At 45.1% G+C, this 18408-nt stretch overlaps 1 protein-coding gene and 1 long non-coding RNA gene across 7 annotated transcripts in view; both read left to right on the forward strand.

The window, feature by feature from the left end:
* loxl3b (lysyl oxidase-like 3b) overlaps positions 1–3954 on the forward strand; it is a 176963-nt gene extending 173009 nt beyond the window's left edge. For all 6 annotated transcript variants that reach the window (XM_087277610.1, XM_087277618.1, XM_087277614.1 and 3 more), the window contains one exon: positions 2236–3954. The gene's annotated coding sequence lies outside the window, so the exon portion shown is untranslated. The remainder of the gene's footprint in view (positions 1–2235) is intronic.
* A 2348-nt stretch (positions 3955–6302) lies between these two features.
* On the forward strand, positions 6303–17093 carry LOC141377162 (uncharacterized). The gene is made up of 2 exons (XR_015505822.1): positions 6303–6550; positions 9775–17093. It is a non-coding gene; the product is annotated as an uncharacterized LOC141377162 (long non-coding RNA).
* The last annotated feature ends 1315 nt before the right edge of the window (positions 17094–18408 follow it).

Below are 18408 nucleotides of genomic sequence, written 5' to 3' on the forward strand. Positions count from 1 at the left end.
TGTCCCGGTTGATGGCAGACCTCTGCCGCCTCCTAAAGGTAAAGCAAATAAAAACATCCGTTTATCATCCGCAGACTGATGGCTTGGAGCGCTTTAATAAGACGCTGAAGCAGATGCTCCGCAGGGTGGTGGCAGAGGATGGGCGCGACTGGGACCTCATGATCCCGTACGTGCTTTTTGGAATCAGAGAAGTTCCCCAAGCATCTACAGGTTTCACTCCTTTTGAATTGCTGTTCGGCCGCCAACCACGAGGGCTATTGAACGTGGCTCGTCAAGCTTGGGAACAAGAGCCAGCCCCACAACGGTCAGTGATTGAGCACATGCGGGACATGAGAGGACGAATAGAAAAAGTCATGCCCATCGTCAAACAACATCTGACCGAAGCCCAGCGCGCCCAACAGAGATTATATAACCGGCCCGCCCAACCCAGAGAGTTCCACCCAGGGGACAAGGTAATGATCCTGATACCTACCACCACCTCGAAGTTTTTGGCATCTTGGAAGGGGCCATATACAGTGGTAGAAAGGGTAGGGCTGGTAAACTATCGAGTCCGTCAGCCGGGACGAAGAAGAGAAGAACAACTATACCACATAAACTTGATGAAGAAATGGGTTGCAGCTCCAGGTCATCTAGTTGCCTTCTCAGAAGAAACTTCTCCCGTTGTCCATATAGGTGAGCAACTATCACCGAATCAGAAGGCGGAGCTGCAAGCCTTGGTCGGTCAGTTCAGGGATGTGTTCTCAGAAAAACCGGGCCGAACCACCATCATCCAGCACGACATCATCACCCCACCTGGCACCATCGTCCGGCAGAGGCCTTATCGAGTACCAGAAGCTCGCCGGCTGGCTATCAACGAGGAGATCCAAAAGATGAGGAAATTGGGAATCATCTAACCATCTCGTAGCCCGTGGTCCAGTCCCATAGTGATGGTCCCCAAACCCGACGGCACCCTCCGCTTCTGCAACGACTTCAGGAAGCTGAATGAAATATCCAAATTCGACGGGTACCCCATGCCTCGGGTGGACGAGCTGCTGGATCGGCTGGGTGGAGCCCGATTCATATCCACGATCGACCTCACCAAAGGTTACTGGCAATTACCACTAAGTGAAAGCGCCAAGGAGAAAACCGCCTTCTCCACTCCCGGTGGGCACTGGCAATACCGGGTTCTTCCCTTCGGGCTCCACGGGGCTCCAGCCACATTCCAGCGAATGATGGACATCCTGCTGAGACCCCACCAGCCGTATGCAGCAGCATACCTCGACGACCTAATCGTCCACTCCGAGTCATGGGAGGAACATCTATCCCGGTTACGGAGGGTGCTCCTTGATCTTCGTAGGGCTGGGCTCACAGCTAATTCCAAGAAATGCCACCTGGGTCTAGCAGAAGCCAAATACCTCGGATTCCACATCGGTAGAGGTCTCATACAGCCACAACGGAACAAGGTCAGAGCACTACAAGAAACTCCACAACCCACCACAAAGACCCAGGTACGTGCATTTCTGGGGTTTGCGGGCTACTATAGATGTTTCATTCCCAATTTCTCATCCATAGCCAGCCCTCTGACAGACCTGACCAAAAAGGGATGGCGCGTTCCGAGCCCTGAAGAAGGCACTCACATCCTCACCGGTACTGCACGCACCTGACTTCGGCTGTCCCTTCATTCTACAGACAGACGCTTCCGACTCGGGCCTGGGCGCGGTCCTCTCCCAGGTCCACGGCGATGAAGAACACCCCATCATGTACGTGAGTCGGAAGCTTACCCCTGCAGAGACCCGATACGCCACGGTGGAAAAAGAGGCCCTGGCGATCAAGTGGGCAATCCTGGAGCTCAGGTATTATCTCCTAGGCAGAGGATTTACCCTGGTGACCGACCACGCTCCCCTACAGTGGATGTCAACAGCGAAAAATAACAACGCTCGAGTCACCAGATGGTTCCTGTCGCTCCAGGATTACAATTTCACCGTTCAACATCGAGCCGGGGCCTCCCACGGAAACGCCGACGGGCTCTCAAGGCTATGGTCAGGATGGGCAGGTCTGTCAAAACATTCTACCCCCCCTCTCAATACTCTACCTTTCCTCCGCAGGACACCCAGGACCAGGACGACGCTAAGGGGGGGGGGGGGGGATGTAACGAGCGATCACATGGCATATAAGCCCAACCTACGCCAGGAGAAGATGAGCTTCATTCTTTCTATGACTCCCTGTGCTAATGCTTGTCTCTCTGTCTCTCCGTAGCGGACTCCAGCTCGTGACGATCCTGCACCCGACTACTCACTGTCCTTCACCTACTTCCCGGAGCACCAGAGCACCTCACACTGAAGAAGAGCACCTTATACACCACCTTCACGTTGTAAATAAAGTATATATATATATATTAGGGATGCACAATATATCAGCGGCCATATCGGCCAATAAACGCTATTAAGATTATGGTTATTGATCCAATGTCTAAATTAGGCCGATATCTTTAAACCGATAAATTACGTAATTGTACAGACCTGCCTGCCGCGCTCGCGTGGGCGGAACATGTTCAGACTTGTCCAGTGCACTCTAATGGATCTCTCCTCACACTGTTTATTCCTTCAAAGTCTGTCATTTCTTCATGTGGTATTGCTGTGCGTTAATAACTCAGTAAGTAACCATGTTCCTTATCATTGTAGATGTGTTAGATTGAGTGTCATTGTGTATTTTGCTTTAAATCGCCTCTGGAAAAATATTATGTAACATAACTGGTAACATATGTTGTAACCTGCAATCTGGAGGTAAACATTCCATTTAACATTCCATGAAAACGGTCTGGGTTTAATTTACAGGACAATTCAAATCACTTGGTGACGAAAAGTCTGGCTTAGAAATCCCTGGTGACATGTAACGAGTCTGGGAGACTTCACAGAACGGTCCTAAACCACTCTCTGCCAACTTCAAAAGAACATGGCAGATAAGATAAGAAAAAAAAAACATCTTTAGTCAGCGTTCTACTCACAGACAAAAGACAATCCTCAAAAATTAAACAAAGACATTTAGAACCCAAATCTCTTGTTTAATTACATTTAACTTTTGTAATGTGTACAATCCCTGATATAGACTATACACATTCGTACTTTCAGGCCTTTTTAAAAGCATCAATGAAGTAAGGATATGGGAATTATGTTGATGTACTTGTAGAGTGTTTGGTGTCAATAGAATGCCCTGGACATTTTACAACACATGATGCATAGAGCATGATAATAACAGGCACGGCCTGCATTTTTCAATGCCCTGAATTAAAAACCGTCCTTAGGCTGCGGGAGGACCCAAAATTTGCATACGAACAGCCTAGAGACAAAGAGAGGTTTCACGCTCAAACTTTGTCCTGAAATCATTGGTCGAGAACGCTGAACGGGTCGTGACGTGACCCGCAGGTATAAGCAGACTGCTCCCCAACATCTGAGAAAAGTGGTCCGAACAAAGAACCCATCAAAGGTGGCCCCTTGGAGGGCCACGCGGCTCTTCTACGTCGCATGGACTTTTCCAACCACGTTTTCTTATTTTCCGGCAAAGTAAACTCAGTTTAAAGTTTGCGATCGTGTTCGTCCGAACTGCATTACAAACTCAACGCATCAAGAAGGACATCAAGAAGTTTCATCAGAAAGAGACTCGCATAAAGAGAGAGACCTCCAGACATAAATGTCCAGGTATTTTTAGTTATGCGAATAAGCTGTGCCCCTTTTTTCAAAAAGGTGTTTTTTATAATCTTGGTGATCCTTAATGGTGCATGTGGAACTAAAAGTTTTGTCACTCTTTATCTGAAATATCTATTTCCTCGCTTTACTATTTCTCTTTGTTGTTACATGTTCTCTAGACCTGTATAGACCCGACCACTCCACGTGATTTACCTTTGTTCTATGTTTAATGTATGTCCGTGCATTTGTTCGTTATCTGTCTGACTAGTCAATAAATCCCATTATAATCAAATTAATTGTATTGTTTGCCTCACGAGAAAATGTCACTGAAATACAGATTCCCCTGCCTAGCTGTTATAAGTTGATTAAAATTTATGAATGATTAATCTACTTCACAAGAAGTAGGCTAGCAACAATTCCCTTTTCTAAATGAATAGATCATTACCGTGTCCGCTCGGAAGAGCGGCAGCTTTAGTTATGTTTGTTTGGTCAAGTTACAATAAATTTATCCAGAATATTAATTGTTAATAATAATTTGTTATTGTTGATAATTAATATTCATAATCTGAAAGTCCGCTCGGTCGAGCGGGCAGGATCAGATACAATCATATGTTTGTTTGACCAGGTTGACTGAAGCTTAAGCTGGAATATTAATAATTAAGAATGAACCGTTATTGTTGATTATTAATATTCATAAAATGAGCTAATTTCTGTTACAATTACATGTATAAACCTTTCCTGCTGTGTCTCTTTGTTGTGTTTGAGATATCAGGGGAGATTAACTTCTTACTCCATGGCCGAATAATGTTAGTTTCAGGGTGAACTGCCTTCTCTTTTATATGCAGCCGTTAAATGAACGAGTACACATGTAACTTGGTCCAAAATATTTATTTCCGTGTGGTACAACAACTGAAAAAAAGTCTCATTGCCCAAAAACCACTCCTCCTTTTTCTCTCTCTCTCCCTCTCCGCTTCACACAAACCCCAAACTGCAGCCCAGTGCATTAAAGGACCCGCAGATTTTACAACTTGTGTAAACATAACGGTTGTTTATAATCTGATTATTTGTTATTATTAATGCGTTGCTTGCCGTGTGTTATTGATGTAAGATTGTATTCAGTTTGATCAGAATATTCATATTGATTATAACAAGCGCGCGAGCTGTCACCGCACACACACACACACACACACACACACACTGTAGCACGGGGGAGAGGTTAGAGGTGAATCTAGTCATAGAGGCTCTCGACTAGCCGCTCATTCTGTCTTTATATTCTGCTCTGTGTTTGCCATAAAGTCAGCTCAATACAGGTTTTGTATGAAAATCTGACTCTGATGGGAACTCTGCCTCTGCAGTTATTGGTTTATCATAAACTTTTCATCAATAATTTTTCCCGCAATTGACAGCAAGAACGAGCGCAGAAGCTTTTTCTTATTGACAAGCAGCTCCTAAATGTGTTCAAAAGAATAAGATGAATCTGTGCTGCATTTTCTAAACGTACTATCTATATTTAGCTGTTCGCTTGTACGGTGGCTCTGAACTGTCAATACACCTCTAAAAAAGGCTTTTTCGGACATGACATATTTGTACATGTGTACATCACTGCAACATGTTTTCTTTAAGACCATTTGAGCTGGTTTCAATCCTTAGCTCTTTCATTTTCATCTTGTTTAAATATATTTAACTTGCCTGTGGATTAAATCCCATTTTGGGATTTTTGGAATTACAATTTGCCTTGAAGTAAAGAAAGTAATGTATTTTTTTGGATGCTGATTTATGTGAAATCGTGAATATAGGTTTATAATCACCTTGCAATTTTGAAGTTATAGCTTTTGAAGTTATAGCTCCAAGTCTGAAGAATTATATGTTATCTGTACATCCCTAATATATATATATATATATATATATATATATATATATATATATATATATATATATATATATATATATATATATATACCTGTAGCGTACAGTCCAAAGATAAAATTACTTATTGATTTTAGTATTTGATATTTACTTTTTGATTTGAGTATTTCGCATGGGTTTTACGACTCCTGGCTCCAAGAAGTCTGGATTTTCGTGACAGCTTAAGTTGTTCAGGGGGACTGGAGAGATAAGCAGGGAACTTCAAAGACATTCCTACCTAAATACACCCCCCCCACGAGGCTGTTCCGACAGAAAGAAAATGAACTCATCAAATCCTGAATCAGTACAAAACTAATGTGTTATGTTTTGTAAACTTTGTATCTCATTTCTGACTTTTCTTACCTGCGTAACCCCTCTTATAACCTGTATGCATGTTCCCTTTAGGCCTTTGTAAAGCATAAATATTGTAAGGATATGAAAAATTATGTTGATGTACTTTTAAACCCCCCATGTTTGGTACCGATGGGTTTCGGCTGACATTTTACAACACATGATGCATAGAGCAAGACCATAACTCGCATTGCTTTATTCTTTAAAGCCCTGAATTAAATGCCTGTCCGCATGCTTTAGGCGGACACTCAAATTTGCATACGAGCAGCCTCGAGACAAAGGAAGGGTTCCCGCTCGAACTTTGTACTGAAAACATTGGTCAGAATGCTGAACGGGTTGTCACGTGACCCGCAGGTATAAGCAGACTTCTCCCCAAACATCCTCAGAGAAAGGTCCGAACAAAGAACATCATCTGACGGTGGCCCTCGGGCCACACGGCTCTTCACAGCCGCATGGACTTTCCCGCCACACTTTTCTTTATTTTCCGGCAAAAGTAAACTCAGTTTAAAGTTTGCAATCGTGTTCGTCCAAACTGCATTACAAACTCCACGCATCAAGAAGGGAAAGTCAAAAGGAGTTTCATCAGGAAAAGACCCGCATAAAGAGAGAGACCTCCAGACATGAAAGCCCAGGTATTTTTTAGTTATGCAAATAAGCTGTGCCCCTTTTATCAAAAAGGTTTTTTTTTATAATCTTGGTGATCCTTAATGGTGTGTGGAACTGAAAGTTGTGTCACTCTTTTATCTGAAATCTATATTTCCGCGCTTTGCTATCTCTCTCTGTTCATACATGTTTTATAGTCCCGTACAGACCCGATATCTCCACGTGGCTTACCTTTGTTCCGTGTTTAATATATGTTTGTGCGTTTGTTTGTTCGTTACGTCTGACTAGTCATTAAATTCCATTATAATCAAATGAATTGTATTGTTTGCCTCACGAGAAAATGTCACAGAAATACAGATTCCCCTGCCTAGCTATTATAAGTTGTTTAAAACTTTTGAATGATTAATCTACTTCACAAGAAGTAGCAATTAAATTCCCTTTTTCTAAATGGATACATTACCGTGTCCGCTCGGAAGAGCGGCGGTTCTGCTTGTGTTTGTTTGGTCAAATTAGCAAATTGATCCGGAATATTAATGATTAATAATATTTCGTTATTGTTGATAATTAATATACATAATCTGGGAGTCCGCTCGGTCGCGGGAGCATGATCATATACAATCATGTAATTGTTTGATCAAATTGACTGAAGCTTAAGCCGGAATATTATTAATTAAGAATAAACCGTTATTGTTGTGTGTTTTTAAATGGTACCAAAATCTGATATGGATGTGAATTCCCATATTTCAGTTATGTTCGTCCGGACCAAATCTGTGTACAAACGTGCACCGCCTCGAGAGACGTCTTGCATTTTATGTTTGTTTGTCTAATTGTAATGGTCGAATATTATTATCAATGTTACGGCAACATGATATAATGACCGTTTATGCGAATCTTAGTGGTTCGCGCTTTGCCTTTGTGAAGTCAGCCGCATATCAAGTTATGAATGAGAGCTTCTTCCATTCATTAATCGGGTCTTCGAGCGCTCATTGACTCCTTGTCCACGTAACTCGTGTGCGCGCACGCATGCGTGAATGACGTAGTCACCACCCCAAAGCATAAGATCCGCCTTTCAGGAGGCAGAGTTGGTGACGCGGTTTACATCACAGGGCAAAACAACTCGCTAGCTTCTATCGACTAGCCTTAAGTAAACTAACCCTTCGCGTCTTAATATTACCAAACTGTTAGCACAAGGCTAACCGGATGCGAAGCGTAACTCGTAACAACTTGCTAGCGGCTAACACCAGCTAAAGCTTAAGCAAACCAACCCTTCACATTTTGTAACATTAACAAACTTTAGCACAAGGCTAACCGAATGTGAAGTGCAACTCGGAAACATCTCCCCCTGTCTCCTTCTGCTCTTCTCACATCAGTTCCGCCCACCATTGTGTCTTAAGTGGTCTGAAATGGTCAAACAGTTTGGAGTTAATTTGTTTTAATTTCGATTAAGCATTTTATTTTCCCTGTTATCATTTTATCCAAACCATAGTTTAGTCACCTAAGTATAGATTATTGGTCTGTTTTTATTTCTTTTGGTATTATAAATTATTTTGTTACTTTCGATTTTTTTATTAATTTTCTGCCTTCTGTCTTTTTCATTTTAATACCGTTGTCCAGTTTATTTTGTTATTACTTGATTTTTAATCAAGTTCCCAATAATCTATTCTAAACTTAGGTCATGTTTAATTTTAATTTTGTTGGTTTTGCTATTTGGGTAATAGCCTTTAATCTCTCTATTATTATTATTAATAGGCATAGTTTTTCTTCCCTTTTGATTTTTCTACTCCATCTTTTCCTCATGCCTTATTTATTCTCTCACCTCTTAGGTTATAGGGAAAGTATTACTATATAAGGGCAAGTATTAGTCTGAAGCTAAATTCAGAGCTATCGATCTATAGATCCCACATCTGATCAAAACATTTTGGGCTAACCCATTAATGTTTGTAGATGCCCCTGAATACTAAGGCACTCTTTCTACTTTTTCTAAGCCGTCCTGTACTGCTTTTACCTATAGGGGATTATTATGATTATTCTTTTAAATTATTTTATGCCGATTTAATTTTCCTTTAGCCTCCCTCCATCACAGGGTGATAACCTTCTCTATCCATCAGATACTACAGCATACTAAGATTCCTACTCCAACTGGCTCGCCCAGAATGGTAGATCCATAGCACTGCCCGTATCCGGACCCGAGTCCTCTGTGCTTGTGTGGTTAAGCGTACAGGTTATTTAAGTTGCAGATCAAAAGATTGGGTTCATCTGTCTGACATAACTGACCCCTGCTGAAGGATGCGTTAGATACCTTGGCGTTTTGTCACTCTGGCTTGTGTGGATCACAGTGGCATCAGCAATCGTACTCCAAGAAGCACTGTTCGTGCCCACTGGCATACAGTCAATCTTGGTTAATTACCCTGTCATGATTCCACACACGTGCCCGCCTGAGTGAGATTGGCCACCTCATTCTACAGGCCTAGAGGGGCACCAGAATCATCAGGCAAAACCCAATTTTGAATCATGCCAGGCGGTCAGTGACTTCCTTGAGTGCTATGTATTGTGCTAAAAGCCTACGCTGTGTGAGTTCACAACCGAGTTACATTATAGGCAAGTGATCTGATAGCGACTGCAGTAGGAGTTGGGGAAAGTCTAGCCAGATAGCACGCGTTTGCGACCTTCATCTGAATGCCTTTCACTCACCACCAAGTGTAAATAGCATGTAAAACCTAGTCTAAACTTAGCCCACTACAGGACTATAAAACAAACATTTTAGACATGCCCATAGGCATTTGCTATTCTCTCTCTCTCTCTCTCTCTCTCTCTCTCTCTCTCTTCGCATCCTTGTCTGTCTTTTAGTTTTATTTTTATTCATATCTTTCTCTGTACACTTGTTCATCCGAGCGAGGTGCCTTTTTGTCTAACATCGTTAGTATTATGTATTTATTTTTGTTTTTTTGGGTTACTGTTATTTTATTTACTTAATTATTTTTAGTTACTTTGACCTGCTCAGAGACCACGCTATTGAGAACCACCAGGGTGATTTAAATAATTGATTGATAATTTGCACAGCCTGGCGCCTTGAGGCCAGTACGATCCTTGTACGATCCCCAGTGGATCCTTAGAAGGACCAACGTCTAGCCGGCACATACCCCCTAGCTGACAACCCTGTCAGACTAATAATATAGCACAATGCTAACATCCACTCGATTTGGCCATGTGGGTCTCTCTCTCTCTCCCTTGTGATCTCTGTCTCACCCAACAGACCAGCATGTCAAGTGCGTACAGCCCGCTGCTCACTGGGACCAACTGGAGGCCTGGTTAAGTCTTTAACCCACAACCTCCTGCCCAACGACGCCATGGAGCTGCAGCGGCCAAGCAGAGAACAGCTGGACGTCTGCATTAATCCGCTGAGGGCGAACGACCTAGTCCGGAGCCATGACAGCCAAGCCCAGACTCAACTCTCCAGGGTCCTGACACACCTCACCCTTGCACCAGCCAGATCCATAGGAAAGGGTCACAACCAGCTGGAGCAGCGAGCCCAGGACGCCTGCAAGACGACGAGGGAAAAGGACGCCGAACTTCTGGAGCAAATGGATGGACTACAGCGCGCCCCGATGGAGCTACAAGCAGACAACGGACACAAGTAGCGACGAGAGGAGAAAGCCAAAGATGAAATGAGTGTAAAGCTACAAAGCTGAAACACTATTGTAAAGGGCAGAACTAAAGACAGTGAAGCTCGGGTCAAAGCCTCTAAAGTCAACGGCTGAGGGCCCTAGCAAAATTCCAACACTGAACACAACCAAGAGACTTTAAGCATGAACTTGACCGAGTTCACCCAGAACTGTCACATTCCTACAACCCATGTGACTACCCGAAAGGGGAAGTGCCGCAGTCAGCCCCAAAAGTCAAGACTGGATAGACCAGCAGAGGGGGGTGAATCCAACTCATACTGCCCCTGCCAGCCAGCTTTCCAGCAACGCCCATCAGCAACACAGGGCCAGGACTCCCTCCAATGGGGTCCCCCACGACAGACACCATCTGTCAACCAAAGACTTTGAACCAGCTGGACAGGGAAAGGCCAACTTTCACCCCAAACCCTGCTGGAGGTGACGACACGCACTCCTAATTCTAAGACATTGACTTTTACACAGACGAGGCCAAATGCCACTCTCTGTGACAAATTGTATCTGCTAAGAATTACTTTGAGCCGTGAGGCAAGAAGTTTCCTGAATCAACAGCCCTGTGCCATCAAAGCAGATTACGAGCCGAGGCAAAAGCTCTTACTAGAGTGTTTTACCTGACCCTGTGTCAGAGTAAGGACTGATTGTCGCCATGGGTCTCAGAACAGCCACGAGACCTCACAAGCATACTGCAGTCGACTACACCAACCCTACTTCAAGACAGGAAATGAGCCACGGACATAGGAGGAGTTCACCTTCCAGATCCTCTCTCTCTCAAAAGCCTGCTTTAGGTGGTGAGCCCGCACTCGGGCAATGCCCCCCCCCACGCCCTGACCACCCAACAGCGGCAGAGTTTAGCTCATAAAATCTGTTTAAAACAAAGACTGCTTTGAAAGACTGTCAAACACCTACAAGCTACCCTGTCTCAGAATCTCATCCGGAGCTGACTTTAAAAGGCACGCTACTGTTTCCCAGCCGCAAGACTTCCAACAGTGAGTTAAAGCCTTTCTCCGCCAGCAGAGGACAGCACCGCCAGGAAGGCGCATGTCCCAACACCAGACAGGATGCTCAGAGACACACTGGGACAAGCCACTCTCCACAAGCAGCCTAACAGCAACCAAAGAATGGCCAACCTGCACTCGCTAGGAGCTCAAGCAACCAGCATCCAGCTAGTTACATGCCAGAGAAAGCCAAAGGTGAAAACCTGACACCAAACAACAGCACAGTGGTGTCAGGAGCAGCAGAACTGCTGAAAAACTTGAAGGGGGCCCCACAAGAAGTCAAGCCAGACTCCTTATGACTAGAGGGGGGTCTAAAACCATTTACCCCCCTGAACACCTGCTTTCTGCTCCATCCCCGCAGAGTACTGTGAGCCCAACACAAGCTAAAGACTGTACATCTAACTGCAGCATACCGCTTCCCCCAAGAAGCAGCCAGTGCCACCATGCTTGCAACCTCAGGTACCAGAAAACACTGGTCTGGTTGTCTGTTTACTTCCTGAGCCACAGCCCACCAACCAGCCACACCTGCGTACAAACAACTGCTCAGGCCCCTGCACTTCAACTCTTGGGGAACCTGACCAAAATGGCGTGGCAACAACGCGCTACTTGGCTGTAACCGTGGAGATGAAAGAAAGATGAAAAACACGCATCAGCACAGGAGCAGACCTCACAATAATGTCATCTTTCCTGTATGAGTAACTCAAAGCAAGAGCTCAGAGACTAAAACGAACACTTAATTGCCAACCAGGCAGGCTGATGGTGCAAATCAGGTCAACCCCAACAGACTGTCAGGTCACTGAGGTCGCGGGAAACTGCTGGAACCCGGGAGAACCCAAACTCAACAACATAGACGGGGTCAAGGTCGCTACTCTGCAGCCTTCAAACCAGCTAGCAACCCCAACGCTTGCTGTCCCAGGCCTCAAAGGGCTTAATGTTGAATAACCGGACTGTGAATGACACTGTACTTGCACTGTGAGCAGACAACCCAGCAGCCATCAGCCTCGCACTGTGCGACACTCCTCTGTTCAACTAACAAGCATACACACTACTGTCCAAATGCTGAACTCTCACATATGACAACTGCCAACAGCATTTGCACATTGAACTTGAATCGGAACGGCGGATGGTTGACCCATCCCGTCCTAACTCTCACGGCCCCGCCGCACGATGTTCACATCAGAGCTAATAGCCTGATACATCTTCAGGCATATATATAGACACCTTTAACGACCGGTGATAGGCACCCACACTTCTCACAGCCAACAACGATGGCTGTCACCCTCAAGAAGCCCCACTCAGGCCAGACCATGCCAGAGGCCTGCTCTGTCATCATCAAACAAGACTCTGTGGTGCCAGCCTATACAAACAGATGCTCTATATGGCTCTCCATACGAAAGGCCGAACTCTAAACCATACATTGGGTTTTCTTCCAACCAACAACAGAAGGCATAAAACTGGGCCTCAATCTGGAAGCCATACTCTAAATTGAACTGTCCTCATGAACAGTATATGTCTTGTGTAATAGCTGCATGGCAACTGACTTAAAAATCCCCAAAGACTACCTACTGGGATGATTGGTCAGCTACGAGTTCCATGACTTTGAACTCTTGGGCCAATTAGTGGCCTCACCCTACATGCACCGACACCAGAGGGGAGCTTAGAAAACACAGACTATACTGTTCCATTTAAGATCGCCACACTCGCGTCTGTCTTACCAGTAAACAAATGACAGGTAGGCAGAAGTGAGCTCACTGAGGACTAACTCCTAGTCGTGTGCCCAGCCACTTGTCACCCCATCACTAACATGGATGAAGACAGGGCACTTTCCTCAACAGGACGGACATGCTGAGGCCACGCAGGATGATGTCAACCGACAAAAGTCAGCACATCCTGTATGACTACAACGGTGTCCTCGCTAAAGACTCTCTAGACTGCAAGTCACACTGACCTTCAAATGGAAATAACCAACTCCATGCTGGGAAAAGGACATCGGTCTATGCAACAAAACCTGCTTGGCACCCATCTGGCCCGTCCTCAAGCCCAGCGTCAAAGGGTGCCTGACTACAGAAAGCTAAATCAGCAAATGCCATTGTCACGAGGGCCAATGACACCACTGGAACAGGAAGTGCCCAGAATTCAAGGACCAACCATCTACCAAACGCCTGATGTGGTCCCCGCCCCACCAGCCGAAAGCAACACCCTCCTGAACAAAACATATCCTGATGCTTATGTTAGAGGCAACCTCATCTACGTTGATGACATCCTTAATGAAAGTACCACCGTGTCTGGCCACTCAAAGGAGATAGACCATGTCTTACAACAGTTGACTGTGGCTAGCGCAAAGACTACCGCCTAGCAAGGTCTCTGAACTGAGCGGCTCCCTAAGTGGGTGCATCTACTCCAGACACGTTATTAAGAACTGTTTAAAGACTTCTCGACCTGTGACCACTCTGTCAAAAAGGGCTGTCTTTCTGTTTGACGGAAGGTCAACAGCTGGCCACGACTGAAGTGAGACAACGTCTGGGCATATGCAAGTAAAACACTCCTTGCGCCAGAAGACAAATACTAAGACTGTAGGATGACATCGCTCTGCACAGTGGGTACCATTTCAAAAGCTATTCTCTAACTTCTTTGGAGTACAAAAGCCATCATAGACACCTGCCACCAACCTGTCATGTTACTGAACAGTCAGCACATCCAGGATGGCATAAAGACTAACGCCAGTACGGCTATGCGGCAGATGGCCCCCCGGGGCCACTGTATTGACATGCGTTACACCTTAAGCCACAAACCCACACTGGGCAACGGCCTAGCTATTTACCAAGACTGTACAACTGACAGACCATTGGCAATACCGTAGAGGATGGACCCCAGCCACCTCTGCCCACCTGGCATTCAAGTACTCCAAGTACTAGGATGAGAATGCGTGCCAAGGTATGCCCACAGCCCGTGTCGATAGATACTCCCACAAACATCGCAGTATGGAGAAATGGCAGTCAACACTGCAACCCTTCAAAGCACAGCAGCCCATGACATCAGAGTGCACTTAGCTGCAGACTCCAACTTGCTAGACTCTGTTTCACGTTCCACCTCCCAGGGTGGAAACAAAAGGCTTCAGAACTGCCCACCACAAGCCCGTGAAACATCAACACTTTTCTGTTTCCCAAGTAGGCGACCACAACACTGACAACTACATCATGGTTGCCTACAGAAAAAAGATAAGAACAGTTCAAACTTTCAGGCACTGACAAGGACCTGAATGATTGGACCGATGCCCTTACCAAGAAGGTGCATCACACGGTGGACCATGGTCACCACCCAACCAAAACCCAGAGATCTGGCAGCAGTAACCGGCAGCCAACAACCCTGCCTAACAGAACACAGTTGCCACATCCAATCTCACCAGCCCGACAAATGTCGACAAACGACATTGCGACCACGTAGGTGTCTGACTCCTCACGTCAGACCAGGTTTATTTTTACTTTTACTTTGTCTCTTGTTGTTTTTGTTTTGTTTCCACCACTCACCCCACCTACCACCCGATCCTTCTGTCTGACCTCAGCTTCAACACAGATGTCACTCAACACCTCCTACAACTTAAAAAAACAGGTGCGTGTGAATCATTTTTGGGTTGTCCCTGAAGACCCCACGCACCACAGTTCGTGCTGCCTCAGAGCCAGAGGGGGGTAATGCTAATGTACTGACCCTGCACACAGCAAAACATGCCCAGGGCGCTGATTCACCGAGCACCACAGAATCACAGAGAAACCATTCTCTCATGATCAGACACCCAGATGGATCGGGCGGGACACTTCCATGGGCTCACAAGGAGCAACAATTTTTTTTTTGTGTTTTTCTCTCCTTCGCTTTCTTTTCCCCTTGAACTCATATGCCAGTACACCAAATGGGTAGAGTGTCTCTCAGCAGCGACGACACAGCCCAGACCATGGCATATCTTCTGATGGTGTAAACAACTTGGACAGAGGCACCCCCCCCTGCACTACCAACATCACACAGGAAGGGCAAAGACTCCTGGTTGTATACGCTCAGCTGCATAGCAGCCAACCCTCAAACCTACGTATCACAACCAGAGTAACAAACGCTTGGCCACAAGCCAGGAAAGGGGGTAGATACCCTGCAACCAGTGTCACAGTGGAATGCCCAGCCAAGCACAGTCATCACAGACACCACCTACTCTCTCTCCTGTTCCCTCTCTCTCTTTCTTCCTTTCTACACAGGATACAGCCACGATCCTGTACCTCAGTCTCACCAGAAGACCACTGCAACCTCACAACTGTACTCCTCTATCACTCATCTCTGGAAAACTGCGGGACAACTACCACTCCGTGCCTCCCGACAGCCGGGAAGCACACATAAACAAGGACTTCGCCATTCAATAAGATGCAAGCACCAGTGGACAAGTGCACCCCTGACCTCCCCCTCAAAGCTTTCCTGCGTGAAACCAGGAAGGGGGAAAAGAGCATGAAGAAACCAGGTTAACACTGCTTGAGTCTAAGCCACGACTCATCGACCCAGCAACGGAGTTCGAAGGAAACTCACCTCCAACCCATCCTGTACGTCAAGTTAAATCTCAACCAACAAGGTTTTCCTTCCGAACCTCCTTCGTTGCGAAAGGGGGGATATTTGTAGCGTACAGTCCAAAGATAAAATTACTTATTGATTTTAGTATTTGATATTTACTTTTTGATTTGAGTATTTCGCTTGGGTTTTACGACTCCTGGCTCCAAGAAGTCTGGATTTTCGTGACAGCTTAAGTTGTTCAGGGGGACTGGAGAGATAAGCAGGGAACTTCAAAGACATTCCTGCCCAAATACACACACACACACACACACACACACACACACACACACACACACACACACACCCCACGAGGCTGTTCCGACAGAAAGAAAATGAACTCATCAAATCCTGAACCAGTACAAAACTAATGTGTTATGTTTTGTAAACTTTGTATCTCATTTCTGACTTTTCTTACCTGTGTAACCTCTCTTATAACCTGTATGCATGTTCCCTTTAGACTTTTGTAAAGCATAATATTGTAAGGATATGAAAAATTATCTTGATGTACTTTTAAACCCCCCATGTTTGGTACCGATGGGTTTCGGCTGACATTTTACAACACATGATGCATAGAGCAAGACCATAACTCGCATTGCTTTATTCTTTAAAGCCCTGTATTAAATGCCTGTCCGCATGCTTTAGGCGGACACTTAAATTTGCATACGAGCAGCCTTGAGACAAAGGAAGGGTTCCCGCTCGAACTTTGTACTGAAATCATTGGTCAGAATGCTGAACGGGTTGTCACATGACCCGCTGGTATAAGCAGACTTCTCCCCAAACATCCTCAGAGAAAGGTCCGAACAAAGAACATCATCTGACGGTGGCCCTCAGGCCACACGGCTCTTCACAGCCGCATGGACTTTCCTGCCATGGTTTTCTTTATTTTCCGGCAAAAGTAAACTCAGTTTAAAGTTTGCAATCGTGTTCGTCCGAACTGCATTACAAACTCCACGCATCAAGAAGGGAAAGTCAAAAGGAGTTTCATCAGGAAAAGACCTGCATAAAGAGAGAGACCTCCAGACATGAAAGCCCAGGTATTTTTTAGTTATGCGAATAAGCTGTGCCCCTTTTATCAAAAAGGTGTTTTTTTTTATAATCTTGGTGATCCTTAATGGTGTGTGGAACTGAAAGTTGTTTCACTCTTTTATCTGAAATTTGTATTTCTGCGCTTTGCTATCTCTCTCTGTTCGTACATGTTTTATAGTCCCGTATAGACCCGATATCTCCACGTGGTTTACCTTTGTTCCGTGTTTAATGTATGTTTGTGCATTTGTTTGTTCGTTACGTCTGACTAGTCAATAAATTCCATTATAATCAAATTAATTGTATTGTTTTCCTCACAAGAAAATGTCACTGAAATACAGCTTCCCCTGCCTAGATATTATAAGTTGTTTAAAACTTTGAATGATTAATCTACTTCACAAGAAGTAGCAATTAAATTCCCTTTTTCTAAATGAATAGATTACCGTGTCCGCTGTCGTAAATATTGACTTCTCATTAATTACAAATTATCAGACCAGAGGTTTTGAATATCAGAAAATAGACTTTATTCTCCATAATAAAGCCGAGAATAATAATAATAATAATAATAATAATTCGTTACATTTATATAGCGCTTTTCTGGGCACTCAAAGCGCTTTACACAATGGGGGGGGGGAATCTCCTCATCCACCACCAGTGTGCAGCATCCACCTGGATGACGCGACGGCAGCCATTTTGCGCCAGACCGCACACCACACACCAGCTGATTGGTGGAGAGGAGACAGTGATGAAGCCAATTGAATATGAGGAGGGTTAGGAGGCCATGATGGACAGAGGCCAGTGGGCAGATTTGGCCAGGATGCCGGGGTTAAACCCCTACTCTTTTTCGAAGGACATCCTGGGATTTTTAACGACCACAGAGAGAGTCGGGACCTCGGTTTAACGTCTCATCCGAAAGACGGCGCTCACTGAGCAGTATAGAGTCCCCGTCACTATACTGGGGCATTAGGACCCACACAGACCGCAGGTTGGGCGCCCCCTGCTGGCCTCACTAACACCACTTCCGGCAGCAACCTAGCTTTCCCAAGTGGTCTCCCATCCAGGTACTGACCGGGCGCAGCCCTGCTTAGCTTCAGTGGGCGACCATGTGAGAGTTGCAGAGAGCTAGCTGCCGGCTAGAAAAAGAGCAGAGCAGACCCCAGAGCATTCTGAAGTCTCTCCTGGACACCTTCTGAAGTCTCTCCTGCACCTTCTGAAGTTTCAGTGTGTTTGTTACAATTTTTATACAGGATTATTTGACACACCCCTAAGTCTCTTTTTAACTCTTGACCATTTTTGAATAGGTTTCTAGTCTAAGGGGTCCTGCTATTCTTGGCTTTCAGCCCACTAGCTCATGTCAGCAGAGATGTTACAGGTCTATGTCAGCAAAGTATAGATGCAACTTATGCAAAAGGATTAAGTGTTTACATACATTGTTATGATAGGATAATAACTTAATAATATGTTACTCATTCTAACTTCTGACACATATAGCTTCATAGAAGTATTTAACCTATATAATCAGTGCTTTACATATTCAGTTATTCTACACAATCAGTCACTCAGCCTTCTCCTGGTGTTGCTCCTGTAGGCATACTCATCTTACACAGACAT

This window comes from Danio rerio, chromosome 13 (assembly GCF_052040795.2).
Source record: "Danio rerio strain M-AB ecotype USA chromosome 13, GRCz13ab, whole genome shotgun sequence".
Lineage (NCBI taxonomy): Eukaryota > Metazoa > Chordata > Actinopteri > Cypriniformes > Danionidae > Danio > Danio rerio.